General features: G+C 36.7%; 1 pseudogene; it reads left to right on the top strand.

Moving 5' to 3' along the window:
* The first annotated feature begins 15,066 nt into the window (after positions 1–15,066).
* LOC149204854 (26S proteasome non-ATPase regulatory subunit 8 homolog A pseudogene) lies at positions 15,067–16,093 on the top strand (annotated as a pseudogene).
* The last annotated feature ends 623 nt before the right edge of the window (positions 16,094–16,716 follow it).

Raw genomic sequence — 16,716 nt, 5'->3', positions numbered from 1 at the left:
GAAAACATAAGCTACAAGTCTCTCCACAAAAGTCCAACCCTTCTCAGTGAATAAAAAATCATACATATAAAATCAAAACAACCATTTCCCCACCTTCAGGAGTCGAATCCCTAAGTGGTCGAACAGTTCCCAAGAATCTCTCAACCAACAAGAGAGAGTAAGAAGGCTAAACACAAACTCTTCTGTTAGACTTTGATTTGCATTTTGCCACCTTTATGAGGATTAATTAAGCACAAAAACAACCTATCATGCTAATTAATTCAATAATTACATCATCAATTCTTTAAAATATCAAAATTACATCATAAAACCAAGATCTGGTGAAAATGAAGTGAAAAAGACAGCTGCAGGTATAAGCGCAACGCATTTGGCTATAAGCATAGTGTAATCTTGCAAGAAGATTTTGGAAGCCTTCTGGAAGTCAAATTTCAAAAGTAAGAGAACGATCAACTAGCATTTTCTGTCTAGTGTCCAGAGAAACTTGAGGTTTTTGAAATGGACCAAGGAATTCCTTCAAAAATTTATTCTCCTGAGGTGACTCTATAAGCATAGCGCCTACTTCAGAATAGTGGTAGAAAGTGACTTTTTCACCTCTTTTTTGGCTTTATTTCCTAACCAAGTTGTTGACATGGTTAAAAAAGTGGATATATGAGATCCTTAGGGAAATATATATTTAGGAATATATATATTTTTAGCATTTGGAGCTCTGATATGAAAGCGTAACGCGAAGGCTCTGTGCTTATGGCAATGTCAAAATTTTGGGTTTTTCTGCGAAAATAGGGCTCAAAGATGAAGTGGTATCTCTCCAACCATAAGGCGTTTTGGAAAAATCTGAGAGGTTTTTGTAGATAAGCATGTTGGGGAAAAAAATCTCTAACTTTCTAGAAATTAATTTTCATTTGCTCGTAATCCGTGCCACAAAATAATGATTAGAACATAAATTTTAACATGAATTTTTTTTATTTTCTGACATAGGTCTCCATGAAAGTTGTTTATCTCTCAATCTATGATACCTGTGTAAAACCTAAAGGAGTATTTTCTTCCTTGGTGTATTATTAACAAAAACCTCTTTCACTTTTTTGAAATTCATCTCCATTTTCTCAGAACCATCCTTTGAAGAAAAAATGGCCCTATGTGTGGCAAATGATTTGTCCCTTAGAATGACTTCTTGAAAAATGATGGAGAAATGATGTTTATGAGCTTAAATGGCCTCATACTTGCTGATATGACCTCCCTTATGCCTCCTATACTCAAATTTCTTTGATCCCACAACAAACCCTAATTCAATGGGAGAAAAGATTAGGGTTTAGTGTAGGCAAGACAATGGTTTTGGGAAATTTAAAATAATGAAGGGAAGTAAAGGGGATAGGGGGCTTCTAAATTCTTAGGAAAATTTTGGAACATAGGGAGGGATGTTAAGATGTAGGGGAGAGTGGAATTTCAAGGATTGAGTGAGGGGAAGGGGTCCAAAAGGGTGAAACACAAGCCTAGCCTAGAAAAGTGTAAAATTGTAGCAATAGGCTAGGGTTTGTGGGAAAATGGTGATTTTGAGGGAGAGGAGTTATCAGAAGTGTTTAAGAAGGTATATTAAGAATAGGGGAAGGTGTATGAGCATCAGGATACAAGTTTTGTTGATATTTTTACCATGGAGGTCATGAAACCAAGAGACATGCCCTCAAAACCCTAGGAGAGGGAAATGAGCTTTCCAAGCAAAATTGAGAGACAGATATGGTAAACACATTGCCACTTACTTGGATTTGATGTAATGTAACCTAAATTTGATGATGAATGCTTATGAAATGATGATTTTGGAACCCTAAAACCTAATGGACACCTTGGAAACCCTAAAACCTAATGGGAACCTTGGCTGAATGAATTCATGATAAAAATCAATATGATGATGAAGACAACTCATGAATGAAGTACACTCAGCATAAAGGTGATATGAGCCAGCAAGAAATAAAAATTCTTTAAAAGGATTGGAGACAAACCTGATACTACATTCAGTGACTAAATTTTTGCATGATGACCTAATGGAATGACAAAAATTTGACCGTGGGAACCTAACAAGACATGATAAGAGCCCATTTGATCACTGGTGACAGGATGCAAAGATTGCCACTAAAATTGGCTCCGGCTGGGGATGGAAGCTCCTTGGAGGTGTCAAGAACAGTGTAGACCAAGTAGCCTTATCCATTGGGCATGGAGTAAAAAACCATTCAAAATACCAAACACAATATTCCAAACCGACTGACAAACTGAACTGTAGGCTAACTACAAACTTTACTGGAAGATACTACTGAAAAAGATGCTCGGAATTGGGCTAATTCATCACACCTACTCTAACTGATCCATACATCACCTGATCAAGTGAAATGGAACAACCAATGCAACCATGTAAGCATTTTTTCTGCTAGTTGAATTCTCCGCAGGTGCCTGCTTATGAGCACGAAGAGAGAACTACTAAAAGACAACTCCCACGAAAACTTGTATAGATATTGAATCTTAATGAAATTTCAAAGTATGAGCCCACTAGCTGACCAAAAGAATGCTGCAAAAGGATATTCATAAGAATACATATTGATTTCCAACCCAGCTAATATATTACTGCTCTGCTCTAGGTAGTCTTCATAACATGAATGTGAACTTTCTTCTTTATCCTTACTTTCCTGATATGATTGCAAATTTTTAGATGAGATTTGTACTGAGACTCCTGCTGAACAAGACAATGACGCTAGTTTCCCAATCACATTTTCATCACCTCTGTTTTGAAGCTCATTGCCAACTAAAGGAGAAAAACTTTGACTATAGATATCATCTAAAACACCAGCTATTGGATCATGAAAAACTTGGGAAGACTGCTGCAACCTATTACATATTGGTTCCAAAGAGACCTCATAATTTTCTATAAGGTGATCATTCTTATTTGCAGATATACTATGAAATTTTCCCTTCAAAAACTGAAATGTTTCAAAGAATGGTAAAGAATTTTCCTGCATCATTTGATCATATATCTCAGTTTCCAAGTCTTCATCTGCAATCTGACATTCAATGGCATTCGGGGGCTGAAAATATGGATATGAGGAGTCTTGATCAAGGATTTCATTGCCCTCTTGATTGTCAACATCAAAACTTAATGACTGCTGATTTTTGATTGCATAAAAGTTGTCTCTTATGAACTGAAATGAATCAAAACAAATAGGCAAAGATACTTCACTTACTTCCAAAATTTCTCCACTTTCCTCCTCACTACCATAGCTGATATGCATTGGTTGATCATTGTATTCCAGTCGCTGAAACTGAACTTCCTCCTCCCACAAATCAGCTGCTGATTGGTCTGCAAGATTTGCTTCTGTTTGGAGAACACAATCGTCGTCATACTCATCAAACTTAGGAAAATCATCAATATAAAGAATATCATAAAGCATACATGTCAGATCAACAGATCTCTCGTTTACAAGCTAGTCCATAAAAAAATCATTATTAGATCTATGACAACTGGGATAAGAAAGAAAATGTTTTGGATCGCCCACTTGTTTTTCTTCAATCAATGAGCCATGGTCTTGAACATCATACTCATTCCTTGTGATGATTTTATGCATCATCTCTTCCACTACATTTACCAAAATGTCAAGATTTACCTCTAATGATGTCGAGTGCTCTGCATCTATGTTCTCCCTCTCTTCTACCTTCAACTCTGCCCTTCTGATCAACAAATTAGCCTCTACATCTACTGCACTATTTTGCATCTTTTCAAGTGTTGCAAGGTTCCTTTCTCTCAGCTGAAACTCCATTTCCAGATCAAAGGCTTTCGTATAATGCAAGAGAGTTGAGCCATGAGGAGGTCTTATATTAGCAGGCATCGAACTATAGACTTGGTTAAATCTGGCAAAAAATTGTTGTACTGTCTCCCCTGGCTGTCTTTTCAGCTGGTTATACTCTTCTAGAATCAAGAAAGGGTTCTTTTTGACCACCCACTTGTCGAGAAAAACTTTGATGAACTGCGGGAAATCTGAGATGCTTGCAGCAGGTAGGTTTTTGAACCAACTCTTGACTTTGCCTTGCAAAGAAAGAGAAAACAACCTAACACTGACATCCTCCTCATCAACTTAAAAAAGGCCGAGGAAATTCTTACTATTCTGCATATATCTCTCAGCAGTGATGTTGTTACATTCACCATCAAACCTTGGGAGTTATAGGTAATGATTTTCAAGGAAAGCGTGGAATATAGGAGGTAATATAGGACTTAGATCATCTTTTCATACAACAAACTTTGGAAAACTTTCAGGACTGTTTCAAGAAAGGAGAAGAAGTATTTTACAAGAAAGTAAATTACATCTTGAATGCAATTCCATTTTGAGTACCTGACTTTTGCATATGATCCTTCTGTATTCCTATTGGCAAGGTTGATCATCCAGTGGAATCTTCAAATCTAGTTCTGTAATCTAGATTCCTTTGACAACGAAGTTCCCAAGTAATAAAAAAAACTTAAAACCTTTGGATTCTTCACCAGTGGAGTCTTTAAATCAATCTAAACTATGTGGAGTCACCAGGTGAAAGATGCACATCCTTTCTATGTTTGATCAATGTTCACCATCAGCAATCAAATCTGATATTTTTCATTCTTCCCTAGGGAAGATATATCACTCATTTCCCCTGCAACGATGCCAAAAATGTTATCCCATACAATGTCCTAGGCTGAGGAGGAAATCGAAAGTGGTAAACTCGAACCACTTTCAGTTCAGTAGCTAGCCCTACTGAACTAGAGAGGGATATCTCTAAGTATTTGTCAAAGAATAAATGAAAATAAATGGATTTTAGGTTAGATGTATAACTCTTGTTTGAGTATTTGAAAATTTAGGGTTTTTAGGTTTGCAGGACTAGGGATGAGAGCAGGAAATTAGGTAAAGGTATGAAGTGTGCAGTAACAGGCATAAAGAGGAGCTAGATAACAATGTGTTGTGGTGAACTTAAGATTTAGTCAATGTAGTATAGGTATGAGAGTTTAAGAAATCATAATGAGCATGTATTAGCATGAATTCATTAATCTTAGAAGAAGAGAAACACAAGCATGATTTTCCACATAAATAGAGCTTTGAATCTAAGAATTCTGCCTATATGACTGTAAGGAAAACCATAAGAAGAAAGAAAAGCATGTAAAGAGAGATTATTTCATCAATAATAAATTGATATGAAAGGAAACTAACACTACAGATGCACTGAACAAGTATTCCCAAAAAATAGCTGCAACTGCTCCTTGATTAGCTGTATGAAAACATAACGTACAAGTCTCTCCACAAAAGTCCAACCCTTCTCACTGAATGATAAATCAGACATATAGACTCAAAACAACCATTTCCCCACCTTTAGAGGTCGAATCCCAAAGTGGTGGAACGGTTCCCAAGAATCTCTCAACTAATAAGAGAGAGTAAGAAGGTTAAACACAAACTCTTCTCGTAGACTTTGATTTGAGTTTCACCGCCTTTATGTGGCTTAATTAAGCACCAAAAAAACCTATGATGCTAATTAATTCAATAATTACATCATCAAGTCTTTTAAATATCAAAATTACATCATAAAACCAAGATCTGGCGAAAATGAAGTGAAAAATACAACTACATGTATAAGCGTAGCGCATTTGACTATAAGCGTAACGCATTTGGCTATAAGCGTAGCGCTATCTTGCAAGCAAATTTTGGAAGCCTTCTGGAAGTCAAATTTCAAAAGTAAGAGAATAGTCAACTAGAATTTTCTGTATAGTTTCAAGAAAAACTTGAATTTTTTGAAATGGACCATGGGAAGGTCTTCAAACATTGATTCTCACGAGGTGGCTCTATAAGCGCAGCGCCTACTTCATAATAGTGGCAGAAAGTGACTTTTTCACCTCTTTATTGGATTTTTCACCTAACCAGTTTGTTGACATGCTTCAAAAAGTGGATATCTGAGATCCTTAGGGAAATATCTATCCAGTGATATAAATTTTTGAGCATTTGGAGCTCTGAGATGAAAGCGTAGCACCAAATCTCTATGCTTATGGCAAGGTCAAAATTTTGGGTTTTTCTGCGAAAATAGGGCCTCAATGATGAAGTGATATCTCTCTAACCATATGGAATTTTGGAAACCTGAGAGAGGCTTTTGTAGATAATAATGTTTTGAAAACAAACCTCTCTAATTTTCTTGAAATTAAGTTTCATTTTCTCGAAATCCGTGCCACAAAATAATGACTAAAACAGAAACTTTAACTTGAAATTTGTTTATTTTCTGACACATGTCTCCATGAAAGTTTCATATCTCCCAATATATGATACCTGTGTAAAAATTGAATGATTTTTTTTCCCTGGTGTATTATTAACAAAAACCTCTTTCACTTTTGTGAAATTCATCTCAGTTTACTCAAAACCATCCTTCGAAGAAAAACTGGCCCTATGTGTGGCAAATGATTTATCCCTTGGAATGATTTCTTGAAAAATGATGGGGAAATGATGTTTATGAGCTGAAATGGCCTCATACTTGCTGATATTACCTCCCTTATGCCTCCTCTTCTCAGATGTCTCTAATTTCATAGCAAACCCTAGCTCAATACGAGAGAAAATTAGGGTTTAGTGTAGGCAAAACAATGGATTTGGGCAATTTATAAGAATGAAGGGAAGTAAGGGCATACGGGGCTTCTAAATTCTTAGGAAAATTTTTGGACATAGGGAGGGATGTTAGGAAGTAGAGGAAAGTGTAATTTCAAGGATTGAGTGAGGGGAAGGGGTCCAAAAGGGTAAAACACAGGCCTAGCCTAGAAAAGTGTAAAATTGTAGCAATAGGCTAGGGTTTGTGGGAAAATGGTGATTTTGAGTGAAAGGAGTGATCAGAAGTGTTTAGGAAGGTATATTAAGGATAGGGGAAGGTGTATGATCATTAGGATACAAGTTTTGTTGATATTTTTACCATGGAGATCATGAAACCAAGAAAAATGCCCTCAAAACCATAGGAGAGGGAAATGAGTTTTCCAAGCAAAACTGATAGACAAATATGGTAAACACATGGCCACTTACTTGGATATGATGTAATGCAACGTGAAGTTGATGATGAAATGAAATTATGATTTGGGAACCCTAAAACCTAATGGATACCTTGGAAACCCTAAAGCCTAAAGGGAACCTTGGCTGAATGAAATCATGATTAAAAACAGTATGATGATGAAGACAAATCATGATTGAAGTACGCTCAGCACAAAGGTGATATGAGCCAACAAGGAATAAAAATTCTTTAAAAGGATTGTAGACAAACTTGAGACTACATTTAGTGACAAAATTTTTGCATGATGTTTACAAAGTTCAAAGAATGGACAGATCTCAAATCAAATTGACGTGATCAGAGTGCAAGCAGTCAAACAGGAATGATACATAAGCCAACATTAGGAATAAAAGAACTTGGACTTGTCAAATCAAGTGTCGATTGTAGAGTGAACAACTTGAGACTACATTTAGTGAAAGACAAAATTTTTTGATCAACTGAATGACCTAATGGAATGACAAAAATTTGACCGTGGGACCCTAACAAGACATGATAAGAGCCCATTTGATCACCGGTGACACGATGCAAATACTGACACTAACATTGGCTCAACCTGGGGATGGAAACTCCTTGGAGGTGTCAAGAACATCGTAGAACAAGTAGCCTTATCCATTGGGCATGGAGTCAAAAACCATTCAAAAGACCAAACTCAATATTGCAAACCGGCTAACAAACTGAGCTGTAAACTAATTGCAAAATTTTTTGGAAGATACTACTGAAAAAGATGCTCAGATTTGAGCTTATTCATCACACCTACTCTAACTGATCCATACATCACCTGATCAAGTGAAATGGAATAGACAATGCAACCATGTAAGAATTTTGTCTGCTAGTTGAATTCTTCGTAGGCGCTTCCTTATGAGCAAGAAGAGAGAACTATTGAAAGACAACTCCCACAAAAACTAGTAAACAGATTGAATCTTAATGAAATTGCAAAGTATGAGCCCTCCAGTTGACCTCAAGAATGCTGCAAAAGGATTTTTATAGGAATACATATCGATTTCCATCCCATCTAATATATTACTGCTCTACTCTAGGCAGTCTTCATAACATGAATGTGAACTTTCATCTTTATCCTTACTTTCCTGATATGGCCGCAAATTTTTGGATGAGATTTGTACTGAGACTCTTGCCGAACAAGACAATGAAGCCAACTACCCAATCAAATTTTTATCACCTCTGTCTTGAATCTCATTGCCAGCAAAGGAGAAAAAATTTGACTACAGATATCATCTGAAACACCAGCTATTGGATCATGTAAAACATGGGAAGACTGCTGCAACCTATTACATATTGGTTCCAAAGAGACCTCATAATTTTCTATAAGCTTCTCATTCTTAATTGTAGATATACTATGAAAATTTCCCTTCAAAAACTAAAATGTTTCAAATAATAATGGTAAAGAATTTTCCTGCATCATTTGATCATAGATCTCAGTTTCCATGTCTTCATCTGCAACCTGACATTCAATAGCATTCGTGGGCTGCAAATCTGGATCTGAGGATTCTTGATCAAGGATTTCATTTCCCTCTTGATTGTCAACATCAAAACTTAATGAATTTTGATTTGTGATTGCATAAAAGTTGTCTCTGATGAACTTAAATGAAACAAAACAAATAGGCAAAGTTGCTTCACTTACTTCAAAATTTTCTACACTTTCCTCCTCACTACCATAAGTGATATGCATCGGTTTATCATTGTATTCGAGTTGCTGAAAATGAACTTCCTCCTCCCACAAATCAACTCTTGATTGGTCTGCAAGATTTTCTTTTTTTTGGAGAACATAATCATCGTCATACTGATCAAACTTAGGAAAATCATCAATATAAAGAATATCATCAAGCATACATGTCAAATCAACAGATCTCTCCTCTGCAAGCTGATCTATAAAACAATCATTATCAGATCTTTGACAACTGGGATAAGTAAGAAAATGTTTTGAATTGCCCACTTGTTTTTCTTCAATCAGCGAGCCATGGTCCTGAACATCATACTCATTCCTTGTGATGATTTTCTGCATCATCCTTCCACTGCAATTACCAAAATGTCAAAGTTTACCTCTAATGATGTCGAGTGCTCTGCATCTATTTTCTCCCTCTCTTCTGCCTTCAACTCTTCCCTTCTGATCAACATATTAGCCTCTACATCTACTGCACTATTCTACATCTTTTCAAGTGTTGCAAGGTTCCTTCTCAGTTGAAACTCTATCTCTAGATCAAAGGCTTCTTGATAATGAAAGAGAGCTGAGCCATGAGGAGGTCTTATATTAGCAGGCATCGAACTATAGACTTGGTTAAATTTGGCAGAAAACTATTGTACTATCTCCCCTGGCTGTCTTTTCAGCTAGTTATACTCTTCTAGAATCAAGAAAGGGTTCTCTTTGACCACCCACTTGTCGAGGAAAACTTTGACGAACTGTGGGAAATCTGAGATGATCGCAGTAGGCAGGTTTTTGAACCAAGTCTTGACTTTGCCTTGTAAAGAAAGATAAAACAACCTAATATTGACATCCTCTTCATCAACTTCTAAAAGGTCGAGGAAAGTTTCAAAATTCTGCATATGTCTCTCAGGAGTGATGTTGTTACATTCACCATCAAACCTTGGCAAATATAGGTAATGATTTTCAGGGAAATCATGGAATATATGAGGTAAAATCAGAGGCTTATATCTATCCAGGACTATAGAAGGTGTAAGACTATGTACACTACCTGTAGGATTAGTTTTGGTCTCTTTAGGCTCATTAACTCGAAAAGGATATGCACAAGCTTCAGGTAAGAGGTCGTGATTTTGATAAACATCAAAGGAAAATTCGGTATTTACACTCTTCAAATAGGCATAATCAAATACAAGACTCTAATCGTCTTTTTCATATAAGAAACTCTGAAAAACTTTTAGGACGGTTTCAGGAAAGGAGAAGAAGTATTTTACAAGAAAGTAAATTACATCTTGAATGCAATTGCATTTTGAGTACCTAAATTTTGCGTATGATCCTTCCATATTCCTACTGGAAAGGTTGATCATCCAGTGGAATTTTCAAATCTAGTTGATTGGATTCAGCATAAATGTTTTGTAATCTAGGTTCCTTTCATAACGGAGTCACTAGATAATAAAAAATAACTCAGAACCTTTGGATTCTTCACAGGTGGAGTCTTTAAATCAATTTGAACTATGTGGAGATGCCAAGTGAAAGATGCACAACCTTTATGTATCTGATCACTCCTCACCATCAGCAATCATATCTCATCTTTGTCATTCTTTCCCAGGGAAGATATTTCACTCGTTTCCCTGGCAACGACGCCAAAAATGTTATCCCCTACAATGTCCTAAGCTGAGGAGGAAATTGAAAGAGGTAACCTCGAACCACTTTCAGCTCAGTAGCTAGCCCTACTGAACCAAAGAAGGATCTCTCCAAGGATTTGTGAATGAATAACTGAAAAGAAATGGATTTTAGGCTAGATGTATAAGTCCTTTTTGAGTATTTGAAAATTTAGGGTTTTTAGGTTTGCTGGTCTAAGGATGAGAGCAAGCAATTGGGTGAAGGTATCAAGTGTGCAATAATAGGCATAAAGAGGAGCTAGATAACAATGTGTTGTGGTGAACTTAAGATTTAGTCAATGTAGTCTAGGTTTGAGAGTTTAAGAAATGATAATGAGCATGTATTAGCATGAATTCATTAATCTTAGAAGAAGAGAAACACAAGCATGATTTTCCACATAAACAGAGCTTTGAATCTTAGAATTCTGCCTATATGACTGTAAGGAAAACCATAAGAAGAAATAAAAGCATATAAAGAGGGATGATTTCATCAATAAGAAACTGATATGAAAGGAAAATAACACCATAGACTCACTGAACAAGTATTCCAGAAAAATAGCTGCAACTCCTCCTTGATTAGCTGTATGAAAACATAACGTACAAGTCTCTCCACAAAAGTCCAACCCTTCTTACTAAATGAGATATTATACATATAGACTCAAAACAACCATTTCCCCACCTTCAGGGGTTGAATACCTAAGTGGTGGAACATTTCCCAAGAATCTCTCAACCAACAAGAGAGAGTAAGAAGGTTAAACACAAACTCTTCTTTTAGACTTTGATTTAAGTTTTTCCACCTTTATGAGGCTTAATTAAGCACAAAAACAACATATCATGCTAATTTAATTCAATAATTACATCATCAATTCTTTAAAATATCAAATTACATCATAAAACCAAGATCTGGCGAAAATGAAGTGAAAAAGATAGCTACATGTATAAGCGTAGTGCATTTGGCTATAAGCACAATGCCATTTGCAAGCAGATTTTGGAAGCCTTAGGAAAGTCAAATTTGCAAAGTAAGAGAACGATAAACTAGAAGTTTCTGTCTAGTTTCCCGAACAACTTGAATTTTTAGAAATCGACCAATGGAAGGCCTTCAAAAATTGATTCTCTCGAGGTGACTCTATAAACGCAGCGCGTGCTTCAGAATAGTGGCAGAAGGTGACTTTTTCACCTCTTTTTTGGCTTCTTCTCCTAACCAGTTTGTTGACATGCTTCAAAAATTGGATATCTGAGATTCTTAGGTAAATATACATTCAGGGGTATAAATTTTTTAGCGTTTGGAGCTCTGAGATGAAAGCGTAGCGCCAAGGCTCTGCGCTTATGGCAGGGTCAAAATTCTAGGTTTTTCTGCGAAAGTAGGGCTCAAAGATGAAGTGATATCTCTCTAACCATAAGGCATTTTAGAAAAGTGAGAGAGGTTTTGTAGATAAGTTTTTTTTGAAAAACATCCTCTATAATTTTTAGGAAATTAATTTTCATTATCTCGTAATCTATGCTACAAAATAATGACTAAAAGAGAAACTTTAACTTGAAAATTTTTAATTTTTTGACATAGATCTCCATGAAAGTTTCATATCCCCCAATATATGATACTCGTGTAAACCCTGAAAGAGGTTTTTCTTCCTCAATGTATTATTAACAAAAAAATCTTTCACTTTTCTGAAATGCATCTCCGCTTGCTGAGAACCATCCTTTGAAGAAAAATTGGCCCTATGTGTGGCAAATGATTTGTCCCTTGGAATGATTTCTTGAAAAATGATGGAGAAATGATTTTTATGAGATTAAATGGCTTCATAATTGCTGATATGACCTCTATTATGCCTCCTCTACTCAGATGTCTCTAATCCCATAGCAAACCCTATCTCAATGGGAGAGAAAATTAGGGTTTATTGTAGGCAAAAGAAGGGATTTGGGCAATTTATACGAATGAAGGGAAATAAAGGGGATAGGGGGCTTCTAAATTCTTAGGAAAATTTTGGGATGTAGGGAGGGATGTTAGGAAGTAGGGGAAAGTTGAATTTCAAGGATTGAGTGAGGGGAAGGGGTTGAAAAGGGCAAAACGTGGGCCTAGCCTAGAAAAGTGTAAAATTGTAGCAATAGGCTAGGGTTTGTGGGAAAATGGTGATTTTGAGGGATAGGAGTGATCAAAAGTATTTAGGAATGTATATTTAGGATAGGGGAAGTTGTATGAGCATCAAGATACAAGTTTTATTGGTATTTTTACCATGGAGGTCATGAAACCAAGAAAAATGGCCTTAAAACCCTAGGAGAGGGAAATCAGATTTCCAAGCAGAACTGAGAGACAAATATGGTAAACACATGGCCAGTTAATTGGATTTGAAGTAATGTAACCTAAATTTGATGATGAAATCTTATGAAATGATGATTTGGGAACCCTAAAACCTAATGGAGACCTTGGAAACCCTAAAACCTAATGGGAACCTTGGCTGAATGAAATCATGATAAAAATGAATATGATGATGAAGAAAACTCATGACTGAAGTACATTCAACACAAAGGTGATATGAGCCAGCAAGGAATAAAAATTCTTTAAAAGGATTGGAGACCAACCTAAGGCTACATCCAGTGACCAATTTTTTGCATGATGACCTAATGGAATGACAAAAATTTGACTGTGGGACCCTAACAAGATATGATAAGAGCCCATTTGATCACTGGTGATAGGATGCAAAGACTGACACTAACATTAGCTCTGTTAAACACATACATGGTGGAGGCAATATGAAAGATAAACATTAGATTGCTTTTCTTATCCACAATGATACATATTTATAATACATAGGAGTGACCCTTCGTTTCATATTCCAAGTGGTTCCTTGGACTCCCATTGGCTGTTCAACTTCCACACCAACCCTTAGAGGATTAGGTGTCCAACATTCCCCCCTTAATCCGAAGGGTTATGTATGATTCCAAGAAGAGAGTTTTAATAAAAAACGTGCAAAAATGCATGGCAACACTAGGTTGGATGTGCTCTCTGAAATGTTGGTATCAAGGGAGGTGGTTTAAGGATGACCACTAACACTGGAATGCTTAGTGAAGTTCACAAAACTCTTCCAGGTCTGGAAAGAAGTTGAAGTCTTCTGCTAGAGGAAGTGTTCCTGATGTTTTAGAGAGGGAAACCTTTAACCATGAAAGGGAAGTCTTACCCCGCATAAGAGGGAGAACCTCAACCTGAAAAGGGAGGGCTCAACCTGTGATGGTTTAAGGATTACCACAAACTCTGGAATTATTAATGCAATTCCTGGAACTCTTCGAAAACTGACAATAAGCTGAAGTCTTCTGCCAGAGGAAGTGTCGCCAATTCTTTGAAGAGGCATCACCAGCTGAAGGCATGCTCAAGGGAATCTGTCTCTGGCTACAACTTTGAATCTGGTATGGTAGGTTGTGTCTCAGGCTCTCTTGATGTGGCTTTGAATCTTGTAGATGACCATCATTCCCCCCTGTTAGCTACAAGGTGAGATGATGGAGAAAAATCAACTACAATACTGTTCAATACTCTAGAACAAGTTTGGACATATGATTGAAATATCTTCTTGGTTGTTGATGCCCATTGCCAAGAAGTGATCCATCCAAGATGAATATTTGTTCTTGCAGGAGGCTTGTTGTTGAAGCATCTGTTTGAAGAAATAATGGTTTTATGATAGTGCTTACATGGATGAAGATCAAAACAGTGATCTTTCATATGGCCAACTCGGTCACAGTGTTGGCAATTCACAATCTGTTGTTGTTGTTGTGGAAGAGGTGTAGGATCTGGAACAACTAAACGTGAATTTTCATGAAGAAATCCAACACTCTGAAACTGGATGGGCTTTGAGTAATATGGACAAGCTATTCCAAAGGTCTGATGACCAACTTGGGAAGTGCAGGATGAATTTTTGCTTTTGCATGCAAAAATGTTGTTGCACTAGGCACTGATGGGTGTTTGTTTTAACCTTGAACAAAGGATTGTTTTGAGAAGAAAACAGTTTAGAATGACAAATACTAGAAGGTAACACCTCAAATGAAATATGTTAAAGTTCATCTCGTTGGAACTGGGACTCCAACTGCAAAAATTCCATGTTTTCATGTGCATTTTGTAGACAAATTTTAATGTCAGAAAGAGTGTCCTTAGTGATTTTTACCATCCCATCAACACTGGAATGTATCAAAGTATTTAGAAACTCTAATGCATTATCAAGTTTGGTTATTTTCTTCATTATCAAACTTACACTTTAAAGAAACCGATCACAACTATTAACCAATGAGGAAGAAGCAACAACCACTCACAATTCAATGTTACTGTAATATCCTCTGTAAATGTGTACCAAATAACCAGTGTGCAATAGCTCTATTCAATGTACATACCAGGGCTTAAACACAAAGACCTAATCCTCTAACCAACAAGCAACAATGGTTGTAATCAACTACATATGCATAACAATTCACTCATGACCAGCATATAAAATAAAATAGAGCGACCAACATTACTCACTACAGATATAACCAACCTATACCTCACATCAAAAAGGTAATCATCAATTTCTTGACTTAATCCTTCCTCGATAATTTGTGGGAACTCATCAATTTTCCTTAAAAATAATCCCTCGCTATTGAGCCTCTCAAGGCCTTGAAGGATGGTTGAAGGCTTGAAGTTTTCTGTATTACTTTTGTTTATAAAAGATGCCCACCTTTAGTGTTATTGCCCTCGATAGACGCTTAGAGATGTGGGTTTATTTCTCCTTTTCCTTTAAGCAATCGTCGGAACATCGAAGACTGGAAAGATATCTCAACTAAGAATTCAACATCACAAGGTTCAGAGCTAACCTTTTCGTAACTATTTTCCTGCTAAACCTCTTTCTTATTCTGTTTTTCCCTTTGGCTTTTTCTTGTAGCGAAAGTCTTCTTCGTAACTAGTTGTAGGGTTTGAAGGTGTCGAAATATCAGATTATCATTTTTTCAAAGAAAGGAAAGCCATAGAAGGCACATTCTGGATGTATCTCAAGTATTAGATTGCTTCAAAGTCAGTAATACCAGAAATGATCTGTCAACATGTTCAACTTTACTGTCTCAACTGAAGGTTATGTTGACAAGATTTCCAAGCCTCCCTCCCTTGTACTAATCACCTGCAGCGATTCATGAACTGACGTTAGCAAGGGATATTTTTGAGCATGTTGTTGTTCTCAGTGTAAAAACTAAAGATTAAGTTGCCTTTGAGAGGTAATTCTTGTAGCTAAAGCCATATTACACAGTTACAAGAGATCTTATTCCACCATTTGCTCAAGAATATCCGATCCTTTGGCTCAATTTACTGTGTCTTCTAGTCCAAAAAAGAATTGCAGAACTTCACACAGAGTTGGAGCTCCTTTTACCTGAGGCACTTGAGAATCCATGCATTAAGCATGTTGTCGAATTAGAGCAAGCATTCATGGAAGGTGCCTATAATCATGTTCTGAGTGCTCGGTAGGTAGTCCCGCATGAAACTTATGTTTTTTACATGGACCTTCTTGTAAAAACTGTCAAATATGAAATCGCAGGCAGCAGTGAGAAGGCATATGATTATTTATCACTACAGGATGCTAAGAAAATCTTTACTCTTTTCCCTTCTTTACTCTTTGCCCGAAGATCTTTGTCCTCTTCTCATTCAAAGTCCATGATGATCTTCAAACCAGCGCGTTTTCTCACGAGCCTTGCATCTGCAACAATTTGAAAATTATTTTGAGTTTATAATCATTCATCACACCATATCATATCAAAACAGCACGGAGAAGCCAAATTGTCTGGCAGAGGGTGTTCACAGATGAAAAGTCCAGTGATAACTTGATAATCTCATATAACTCGATTGAATATTCTTTCACATCAAATAATATCCAATCGAATGCTCGTCAATGTGGGTCGTCGAGTCAAACCCAAAGCAGCGATCGCGATTAGTATTTTTTCCCTTGGCAATGCTCTACCGAAAGAATGTCCAAGAGAAAACCCAACACAGGAAGAAACAAAAGCCATTAATAACTCCATTCGGTATAATAAAAATAATAGTCAAATCCTGGTGCCAAGGAGCAGAATATATATTAACAAAAACCGGAGCGGGCTGAATAACTAGGGAGTATAACCGGAGAGAATTAACGTAATGACCAGGGAGTTTCACCAGAGTAGTATAAAACACATATGAAACTACCACTCTCATTCCACCAGCAGACAAACTACCAAGGACAACACTGAGGAGGTTTCAGGCCTGACACACTAACAAAGAAACGACCACCAACATATTATTCGAGTAGGCATAAAAACTGAGAGGTAAATAAATGCAATGCAGGAAGGACTAACACTGAA

The sequence above is a fragment of the Pinus tabuliformis genome, chromosome 1_2 (genome assembly GCF_031772625.1).
Source record: "Pinus tabuliformis cultivar Carrire ecotype Pingquan chromosome 1_2, CPIR1, whole genome shotgun sequence".
Lineage (NCBI taxonomy): Eukaryota > Viridiplantae > Streptophyta > Pinopsida > Pinales > Pinaceae > Pinus > Pinus tabuliformis.
The sequence above is the reverse complement of the archived record's forward strand: the minus strand, read 5'-3'. Positions and strand labels throughout refer to the sequence as shown.